Below are 11,585 nucleotides of genomic sequence, written 5' to 3'. Positions count from 1 at the left end.
TTGGAAGCCCGTTTGAAAGAATAGCTTTGGACATCGCTGGGCCATTTCCAGAAAGTGAAAATGGAGGCAAGTACATGTTGGTAGTAATGGATTACTTTACTAAGTGGGTCGAGATTTACGCACTTCCCGACCAGAAGGCCGCCACCGTTGCAGATAAGTTGATCCAAGAATATATCAGCCGATTTGGAGTGCCTTTGGAGATACATAGTGACCAAGGCAGGAACTTCGAAAGCGATCTATTCCAAGGAATATGTGATAGACTAGGCATGAAGAAAACAAGAACTACCGCATATCATCCGCAATCGGATGGTATGGTAGAACGAATGAATAGGACAGTTGGCAAGTATTTGACAAAGATGGTGTCCGATCATCAGCGAGACTGGGACCAATACCTTCCGTTCTTCACAATGGCCTACAGATCTGCTGTTAACGAATCAACAGGCCAGACACCAGCCAAAGTCCTATTCGGACGCGAAATGCGACTACCTTGTGATCTCGAGTTTGGATGTCGACCTGGAGAAGATGTAGCAGGTGAAGATTATGTGATCGAATTACGAAGAAAAATGGACGATGTACATGAGTTGGTCAGGAGGTTGCCCCCCTCTTAAAAGATGGTTCCTCCTGGAACCTTGTCGGGACTGGAACCGGAACTGTATGCTGGTATCGGCAACTGGACCCTCTTTTACAACTTCCAGTTGTATAAAAATGACAAGGGACGGTTTTCTCTCCGCACCAGTAACTATGCGGATTGCAACAGACTAACATCTGGACTTCGGTGTCTTTGAAGATCTCCTCCACCATATTTCGGATAACCCTCCAATCTAATTGGCGGCACTCCAACTTTGGCATGGCTAACTTTTGCACGTCGGACTCTAGTACGTGCTCTCTTAATTGAAGTAAGGCTTCCCATACATCTCGGTAGGTAGGTTGGTCACAGGCAGTGTCTTTTGTTACCAGGTAGAAAAGGTAACTTGGAGTTTCAGAGTTTTACCGGGAGCTGGCACTCGGCATTGAAGTTCTGCAACTCGACCAAACTTCCTTCGAAAAACGGATGCCAACCCTGGTGCGTCTTTGATACTGGCCGGGATGGTAAGGGCCAGCGAGTAGTCATCGGGGAGCGCGAGTAGATCTTGCTTTTCTTCAGTGGTAACACCATGTCTTGTTTTACCGGTACCTCCATAGGCACCCATGAATTCCTCAAACGTGAGGTCAGACACGTCTTGGACTTGGTTTACTTCCACTTCTTCATCTACGTCGTGGTCACCTTCGAAAGACGACAGCCGGTTATGGTGTACTATCATCGGCTTTCCCTTCGGAATCTTGCTTATTCGGTAGATGACATCATTGATCTTCTCCATAATGAGGTATGGACCTTCCCAAAACTGTTGCAACTTGATAGAACAACCTTTTCGCTTCTTGGGATTATAGAGCCAGACTTTGTCATTCTTCTTACAGCACCCCTTTTCGGCTTGCGTATCGTACCATTTCTTCATTCGGTCGCTAGCGATCTGAAGATGGGAACGGACCAACTCGTGTACATCGTCCACTCTTCTTCGTAATTCGATCACATAATCTTCACCTGCTACATCTTCTCCAGGTCGACACCCAAAATCTAGATCACAAGGTGTCGCATCTTGCGTCCGAATAGGACTCCCGCTGGTGTCTGGCCTGTTGATTCGTTAACAGCAGATCTGTAGGCCATTGTGAAGAACGAAAGATATTGGTCCCAGTCTCTCTGATGATCGGACACCATCTTTGTCAAATACTTACCAAATGTCCTATTCATCCGTTCGACCGTACCATCCGATTGCGGATGATATGCTGTAGTTGTTTTCTTGTTTTCTTCATGCCTAGTCTATCACATATTCCTTGGAATAGGTCGCTTTCGAAGTTCCTTCCTTGGACACTAGGGATCTCCAAAGGCACTCCAAATCGGCTGATATATTCTTGGATCAACTTATCTGCAACGGTGGCGGCCTTCTGGTCTGGAAGTGCGTAAATCTCGACCCACTTAGTGAAGTAATCCATTACTACCAACATGTACCTGCCTCCATTTTCACTTTCTGGAAATGGCCCAGCGATGTCCAAAGCTATTCTTTCAAACCGGCTTCCAACATTATATTGTCTCATAGGAGCTTTCCTTTTTCGGTAAGACCCGTTACTCGTAGCACAAATAGTACATTTCTTACACCAGTCTTTAACGTCGTCGAAACTGTTCATCCAATAAAACCGTTCCCGAATTCGCTGAAGAGTTTTCTTTACACCGAAATGTCCTCCTGATGGACTGTCGTGTAACTGACGAAGTACTTCAGCTATTCAGCTCTTTGGGATCACCATCTATCTTCTCTTCCTCAAACTGTCATCATTTTCCAGTACTCGTTTGAGCAAGCTATCTTTTATGATAAATGAGTCCCACTGGGCCCAATACGTCTTAACTACTGAGCAGAGGTTTGACATTTCTTGCCAATTTCCTCTTTCCATTTTCGAATTTTCTGTATAACTGGATCTCTCTCTTGTTCTTCCCTTATCTTAGTAGGCGTCCAGTCGTCGTTGACCATCGTTATTCTTAGCTCTGCTGCTTCCTTGTATTCCGTTTTGTTGCAGTGGAAATACTCTGCTGGGCATGGCCTTCTGGAAAGAGAATCAGCGTTTCTGTGGCTAACTCCGGCCCGGTGCTCAATCTTGAAATTGTATTCTTGGAGTCGTTCGATCCATCTGGCTATCTGACCCTCTGGATTCTTAAACTGCATCAACCGCTTAAGGGCGGCATGGTCGGTTCGGATTAAAAAGTTCCTTACATAGAGGTATTGATAAAAGTGCTCTACTAATTTCAATACTGCTAGAAGTTCTCTTCTCGTGACGCAATAATTCCGCTCAGGTTTTGAAAGAACTTTATTAAAATATCCAAGAACTCGTTCCTGTCCTCCTTGAATCTGAGATAGCACTCCTCCAATTCCCACATTACTTGCATCTGTATCTAAGATGAACTCTCCTTCTGGCAGTGGATACCCTAAAATTGGTGCTGTGAGTAAATGCTTTTTCAAGGTCTCAAAGGCATTTTGGCAGTCTGTATCCCAGCGGTAATATCTTGCTTCCTCTATAAGTCGCGTTAATGGCTTAGCGATATCTGCAAACTTTTTAATAAACCTTCGGTAGTAAGTACATAGTCCAAGAAAACTTCTCACTTGGTGTTTGTCAGTTGGTTCTGGCCATTCCTTAATGGAATCAATTTTTCCTTATCCACGGCCACTCCTTCTTTACTAACTATATGACTACATATGACTACTATAATTGACTTTACCTTGAAATATCTGGCACTTCTTGGGGTTTAACATCAATTGGGCAGCTTTAAGTCGATTAAAAACGTTTTCTAAATTCTTCAGATGGTCTTCAAATGTCTTCCCCAAGACGATTATGTCATCTAGATAAACAAGGCATGTTTTCCAAGATAACCCCCTCAATGCATATCCATAATCCTCTCAAATGTCTCAGGAGCATTACAGAGTCCAAATGGCATAACGTTGAATTGCCACAATCCAGATCCTGTGGTGAAGGCTATCTTCTCTTTATCTACTGGGTCCATTTCTACCTGCCAGTATCCAGACTTCAAATCCAAAGTAGAAAACAATTTACTTCCAGCCAATGTGTCCAATGTGTCATCGATCCGAGGCAGTGGATAACTATCTTTCTGGGTAACGTTGTTCAGCAAACGGTAATCCACACCGAACTTCGTCGTTCCGTCTTTCTTCTTAACCAGAACCACTAGACCATGGACCATGGACTCGTAGAAGCTTCTATCACCCCGTCTTTCTTCATTTCCTGAATGATCGTTTCAGCTTCCTCTCTTTTCACCTGTGGTAATCGTCGAGCTGTTTGACGAATTAGCTTAGCATTATCAGTATCAATTTTAATCTGTGTTAGTTCGGTATCAATGCCGAATTACTTCGGCATTACCGCCGAAGAAATTCCCTTAATTTCCTTTTCTCCATCTGATTTAGAGACTGTCCAGCAACTGCAACCATTTGGTCGAATTTGTCGTTAGAATTATCGGATGTTGTCATCTGACGGATTATGGATGTCACAGGTACACAAGTTCCTACTTTTGTCTCTTTCTTGATGGTCACTGGGTAATCATTGACATTGATAAGTCTCACAGGTATTTCTTTAGCCGAAGTCAGCAATTCCTTTCCAATTATGATTCCTCGACCAGCCTCGTCGTCACGGTTATAAGGCTCCATCATAACAGGTGTCCCTTCGTCCACAATTCCCTGTAACCGCACTACTACGATCGTTTCACTTCTCGTAGGCACGACTGTATCTTCTTTAACGGCTGCTTGCACAGTGTTGTCATTATGTGAATAATGACAACTCGTTACCAACTTTGATTACCTTATTCTTAAAATCCAATGGGAATTCATGCATATTCATTACGTCCATTCCTAATATAACATCCTCTTCGATGTCAGCAACTATAACAGTATGGACGAACTTTTCTGCCCCAATTCCTAATTGTACCTGGATTTCTCCATGAATATTGGCATTTTCGCAACCTCGTTGGTAACAGTTTCTTATGGTCAACTTGGTTTTTTAACGAAGATATTCTATCGTCGAGGGCAAACGTCTCAGAAGTGGCTTTAGAGATTCCCAAAGAGATGTTAGCAGAAACTGTGCTTTCCAGAGAAGAAATCTCCTTAGAAACTTTGTCTTCTAAAGAAACTATGTCGCCGGAAACTTTCGAAATATCGCCAGAAACTTTGTTCTCTAATGATGTGATGTCACCAGAAACTTTGGCCATATCACCAGAAACTTTGGCTACATCACCAGAAACTTTGGCTACATCAGACGAAACTTTCGAAATATCGTCAGAAACTTTGTTCTCTAATGATGCGATGTCACCAGAAACTTTGGAAATCGACGAGATGACAGCAGCATGTTTGTGATGACAATATACAACATTGTGGCGTCCAAATACAGACCAAAGAGGATACTACAAGCGAACCTGGGGAGATTTAGGTTGGCACATGAGATACTCACGATAAAAGGGGAGGAAACTGGGGCGGATCTAATAATAGTATCCGAACCCAATAAAAAGATTACAACCAAAGGGAGATGGATTCTAGACAAGAAGTAAAAGGTAGCAATCTATATCAGAAACGGAGTAATAAGAGTGAAAACATGCCTAAGGAAGCTCGAAATGTTGGTCCCTGTTGCAACCTACATTTTTCCGAATACCACACTAAGAGAATACAAGAAAGTCGTGAAAGACATAGCCAGTCATGCAAGAGAGAAAAAGAGACTGATTATTGCGCGTGACATAAATACAAAATCTGTGCTATGGGAGGCACCACAGAATGATGACAGAGGAGATATGTGGAATGAAATAATACATGCAATGAACTTATCAGCCCTTAACAACGGCAAACTGACCTTTGTTAGAGGGGAAAGCCGGACCGATATAGGTTTCACGATAGCTACGGCGATCATGAGTAGGAAAACAGCTGAATGGGGGGATTTAAAGGGGAAATATTTACTCATCATAGACATATCCCATTCAAAATAAGAGAGAACATAAAAAACTAACAATGGTAGAAGAATGAAACATACGGATAGGCAGAAACTAAAGGAAGAAATCAGAGCAGTGGAAGAATATCCCAATAACTATGGAGAGGGATACGAAAAAATCAAAGAGCTGACCAGAAGGTGCTGCCCAAAAGTACCAGACTTCTCTAACGAGAAGCTGATGAAGGCGGGGAAAACATTACAGGCCGGGAAAGCATCTGAACCGACAGATTGGTTCTACCAGAAATTGAAAAGATATTCATAGAGGAAAAGCACTATGGGTGAAAGAAATCGTGAACAACCTCCTAAGAAAGCAAAAATTCCCAGAAGCATGGAAAACTGCAAATCTCTTACTTATTTCCAAACCTGGGAAAGTACTTTTGGAACCGGGGGCTTTAGACCAATCTGCGCATTAAACACAATGGGCAAGATCTTCAAAATACTTATAAAGACAAGACTAGAAAAATAAGTTATATTATATAAAGGGGGCTTGTCTGATCGCCAATATGGGTTTAGGAAAGGGAAATCTGCAATGGACGTAGTCAGATCACGGAATTAATTGCCACATGTAGGAGCAAGTGGTTGGTGGCCTTCTTTCTGGACATAAAAAATGCCTCAAACTGCGCGAGATGGAGAGTAATAACTGAAATACTGGAGAAAACATAGTGAAGGAATACTTCTTGAGTAACATAGGCAGGAGTGCCACAGGGCTCGGTCCTAGGATTGTTGCTCGGGAACATCCATTATAATGAAATACTATAGGAAGATTTAGGAGAAGGTATACAGGTTATAGCTCACGCAGTTGATCTAGTCGTTATAGTAAAGCACAATGAAACCAGGCTTATATGCAGCCAATGCTGCACTGGAAAGAATGAAAACGTGGTTGAAAGTTCGAGAGTTGACACTTGCTACGCAAAAAATGGAAGCTTTGATACTAAAAGGACCTAAAGACAGAGATCACATTTCCTTCACCCTCGAGGGAGAAAGAATAATGCCGACAAAAAAAGTTTAATACCTAGGAGTACTGCTGGACAGTAAACAGATATAGATATTTGGCAGTAATTATGCCAAGTATAGTAAGCCCAGGTACTAGAGAAAGAAAAAGAAAAATCACAAATTGTCATGAAGAGTGGGTAAATGAGCGAAGGGCTGCATGGACAAGAACTCTGATCCCACTCGGTTGTGGAGGGATGGGTGGAGTGTAAAAGCAAATATAAAAGCACGAACTACTTCTTCATATAATTCCTTACGGGACACAGTTCATTTAGAGCATACTTTGAGAGGGTAAGCAAGCAGAATAAACGACACAACAGAACACTATATATTCGAATGCAGTAAGTTCAATAACCAAAAACTTGAGTTATATTCAAGAGTGGGTATCTTAGGAGCACACAAATTTATGACCGTAGTAAGAAAGGGCAAAAATGAGTTTAAAGAAGTTCTGGAGGCTGTGACAAAAATTGTTAAAAGAAAAGAGATTTTAGAAAGAGAGGGGCAGCAGGGATAAACATAAGCGACAGAGAGAAAAAGAAAAGAAAAGAAAAGAAAAAGGGTGGCTGAGCGCGCGAGAGAACGATCTGGCAAGACGTGCCACGCGATTAAGCCGAGGGCAAGACCCCAAAAAGGCGAATCGGGTTCAGATATACTCCGTCTACTCTGAATCCCACACACACCAGATATGATTCACCTAGTACAGACTTTAAAATATTTACACTCTCACACACAAAAAACGTGGACTATATTAGAAATATGATCAATCATTATCGTCATTTGGATTTGGATTGGTTGTCTCTGAAATAGACACGAAGACAAAACAAATACAACAAATCAAAATCAATATGTAAACATTTGTCTGTGTTTTTAAACATAGGTACAGAATAATAAACAATCAGAATGCCCACTCTGCTTGTCAAGATAAGTACGTGCATCTCGTTCGCACAAACGGAATCAGCCATGTTTTAAACGGAACCAGTGCGGTTAAGTGACATTTTATCTGGTGTGTATAGAAAAATTAACCCGGTTTAATTTATTTACGGTAACCATAGACATAATATGCACTATTTTATACGTACTTTTAGTTGAAGAATATATTACATTATTTCAAATTTACTAAATTATTAATCTCTAAAAATTTAAATTACAGTTCTGTCGTAGCTTGTCACAAATTTCTCAATCCCAGTCTATGTTTCCGTTTAAAATATGGCGATCGCTTGGTCACACACTTCAAAGGCGGCATCTGAGAGTGGGCATTCTGATTGTTATATTTATTCTGTGGCTAAGTAGGTAGGAAATAAAAATATAGTTTTGTTGGATGAATACCAATTGTTTGACAGCTAGTAAAAAACTGTAGAAGAAGACGAAGACAAAAATTGAATAACTTCATGTCGGTGAACTAAATTTTCTACGTTCTGTTATTTTGTGCGCGTCCCTCTTTTTATCAAGAAAATGGAGATATTTTGAAGATATATACTTAATGTTAGGGAGGGAAACAGAGGTTTGCGATAAGTTATGTTATGAATTTGTGATTTATATCATTTATAGCGTAAGTGCAGAGACTGATCTACCTCAATAAGTAACTAACTGTAATCTCGGCAAAAAGGTAAATATATGGCAAATGATACTTTCTGTAGAATAGTGTGTTTAGTTTTAAATACAACTTTATTTCGAAATAGACCGTCGAAATAAACAAACTAATATTTTCGAAACTCAGAAATGTCAACAAAAATCTAAACAGTACATACCTGTAGATGTAATGGCAGATTAGATTGCAACTTTTGGTATCATATTTTTTTCTCAATTACATATATTCTTTATCCAAATTCACAAAAAAAATAATATCTGTCTGCTATTCTTGTAAATATAGGTATGTTATTATACAGATATATAAAAAGACTTATTACACTCATCTGGGATCTAGTACAATAAACAGAAAAAGCAGGGGTCAGATAATAGTTGACTAAAACTGCTGGCATGGAAATACTTGAGAAGAAATCTTAATAGCATATAAAAGAAATAGTAGTTTAAATTATTTAAAATACACCTTCAGATTGATTATAATATTAATCATTAAATATATTTTGTTTAATAATCCTACTCCAAATCCCATATCCAAGTGATAACTAAAGGGAAACCTGTATTTCCTTGTGTTTATTGTAGTTGGTATGTTTATTACACACATTTCTGATGAACAACTGAAATAATTTTATATTTAAAGTTTTTATTTGTACCAAATGCTTTGCTAGCCTGAAAATACGTATTATGATTGTTACCTGAAGGGTACATGTTCATGGGAGCTGGCAGCGGGGTGCATTTCCACCCTCCTGTCCTGAAAGAAAGTACATAGCTATACATGTATAGTTCTATATTTTATATTGGTTAATAGTATGTGTATATGCAAGTGCACCCCCTTAAAATCAGATGGCCCCCTTGAAAATAATCATGGCAGTGCCGTTTACATGTTAATAAATATTGATAAAACAACAGATATTGTCAGTTCTCTACTACACTAATTCACGATAATTAAAGTAGGTGAATCTGTGGTAGGAAAGGGGAGGAATAAATCATTAAACAATTGGTTATATTCTTTCCCCACCATTCCATCATTTAAATTTTTCTTAATTCTAACTGGATTTATACAGTTGATGCACTCTTTCATTTCTCTTTCTCTTCTTCCTCCTCTCACCTATATAATATTTATAAAAATATATTTTTGTGTTTATTTCTATTTTACTTTAATTTTATAAAGTTTATCAATATGCTTATAAAGTTTATCAATATTAAAAAAGAAATGGGTAGTTGTCTGAAAACACCATAAATTATGCCTGTTTAAATTTTTTCATTCTGTGCCATACTTCTAAGTGCTCGATCAGATGATGCTTTGTCATTATACCTAAATCAAATTTTATTGTTTAACAAAAAAATCCCAACACAAAGACAATTAGTGCATTGCCAAAAATAATACAAAAAATAACTAATTATTAACTTAATTAACAGCACAAGTAAAAATATCCAAACAAACAGATATCCAGTTGTTAAAGAGCAACTAAATATATCAATATCATTATTATTTTGTAAGGTATTAAACCAGGAGCAGGTACTATATAGAGGAGCATTTTGTGCTATATTGGTAGGCTCATTTTTGAGATAGAAACAAGTATGTCCGTTAGTTTGCACAGAAGGTACACAGAAGTTTAATTCATTTAAAAGATCTAGTGTATGAATACTATAGTTACATAATTTGAATAGGAAAACTTGACTGTGTGATATAGCATAATGTTTAAGAGATAGAAATCCAAATCTTTGCAAAAGCACCTGATTGTAGGGGAACAGCCATAAACTATATCGTTAAAAAATTTTTACTTTTTAATATCCCCCCGCCCCCCCACACCTTTGTTTGCAGTTGATGCCACAGTTACAACTCATGACCCCCATGCATCGTTTTTTAAGAAAATTCAATATCTATCTCTGTATTTTTTAAAATTAACTACAAAACTTTAAGTATTTATATGATTATCTGATACTTTGAACAATGCTGTCCTCTAGTAGGAGCTACTAGAAAATTATAAGAGACAATAGCGACAAATTGAAATACAACAAATGACGTCAGATGTGCACTCAAGCCTACTCCATCTTGTCATACGCCATGGTAATAAGCAAAGTCACCCCTTCCCTGTCTTATTTACGATGTAGTTTATGGATGTTTCCTAACCTCTTGAAGGGAAATCTGATGGGTAGGTACCATCAATGAGGTATAATATATAGACTAAGCAGTCCCGTATTCGCACTATATAGTCGGTATATATAGAAGGTACAATAGCGGCATGCCGATTGCTATTTTAATGACAATAATTATTTTTTTAATTAAAATTAAATATTTATAATTTTTTTATTCCCGTCTTGTAAGAGAAAAAGTTATTTTTTAGTGTTTGTAAAGTACATTACCTGCATTTTAATCATTTTACCAACAGGAAATATTGAAGATTAACCTAAAGATTAAAAATTGTGATTTTTAAAATTTTATTAAGGACTATTTTTTATTATTTAGTGTGAAGGAAATTTTGATATATAAATTTAATCAGTTTTGCTGGTATATTAATGTTTTGCATTTCTATTAAGAGGCTACATCAGCGCGTCATCAATATTAATTCGAGAAATAGTAGCTGCACCATCTTTCGAATGTTCTGCGAACCTTTGGCAACAGTGCGTCGGCAGTACGGTGGACTATCAAAAAGGAAGGCACAATATTGTGATAATTATAATTGGAGTTCGGATCGTATTTAAAAGCATAAAGGAACGCAAAAAAAGCATAAAGATTGTATGAAAATATTTTATTATTTATTTATTATACAAAAAAGAATAAACATAAGCATATAAATTTTAACAAACCTTTTTTTTCGAAAATTAGTATAAAACATCTTAGCTTAAGAATTAGTAAGTACCTATCATAAATTTAATAATAATATACAGTGTGTTCCAACGAAAATTTGACGCCCCCATAAACTCAGAAACCAAGAGTTTTTTCAAAATAAAAAAAAACTCGTCAATTTGTAGTGGGCGCGGGACGAATTTTCATGCAAAATTCATGCCCTCAAATGTAACCCCCTACTGCCACGCATCAACCCCCAGTTTTTTTTTTTAAATAGCAAGTGTGGCCGAGTGGCATACGATCTGAAAGGTATTTTTTCCTCTACACGATACTTTTTTTTTTTAATTTACGAAATAACTTATTTCGAAGATAATTTTGGCTAATTTATTGGTTGAACATCAGTAATAACAAAAAACATAAAATTGCACTACAATAAATCAATTTAATGTTAGAAATGACCTCCTGTGACCTCCATACAATAATACAGTATATTTTCAAAGCCTCTTCGTACCTTCGGTGTGAATAATGGGCACTCTGTCACAATTATTTGTCGCAACTCTGCAATATCTACAGGCGGAGTGGCGTATATTTTTTTATATTAGGTGCCTCCACAAAAAAAAAATCTAAAGGCGAAAGATCCGGTGTCCGATCCACTCTATTG

At 38.1% G+C, this 11,585-nt stretch overlaps 1 protein-coding gene across 2 annotated transcripts in view; it reads left to right on the top strand.

Moving 5' to 3' along the window:
• The first annotated feature begins 7,918 nt into the window (after positions 1-7,918).
• pds5 (cohesin associated factor B pds5) overlaps positions 7,919-11,585 on the top strand; it is a 214,996-nt gene continuing 211,329 nt past the window's right edge. For both annotated transcript variants that reach the window (XM_072529909.1, XM_072529908.1), the window contains exon 1: positions 7,919-8,158. The gene's annotated coding sequence lies outside the window, so the exon portion shown is untranslated. The remainder of the gene's footprint in view (positions 8,159-11,585) is intronic.

The sequence above is a fragment of the Diabrotica undecimpunctata genome, chromosome 4 (genome assembly GCF_040954645.1).
Source record: "Diabrotica undecimpunctata isolate CICGRU chromosome 4, icDiaUnde3, whole genome shotgun sequence".
Lineage (NCBI taxonomy): Eukaryota > Metazoa > Arthropoda > Insecta > Coleoptera > Chrysomelidae > Diabrotica > Diabrotica undecimpunctata.
The sequence above is the reverse complement of the archived record's forward strand: the minus strand, read 5'-3'. Positions and strand labels throughout refer to the sequence as shown.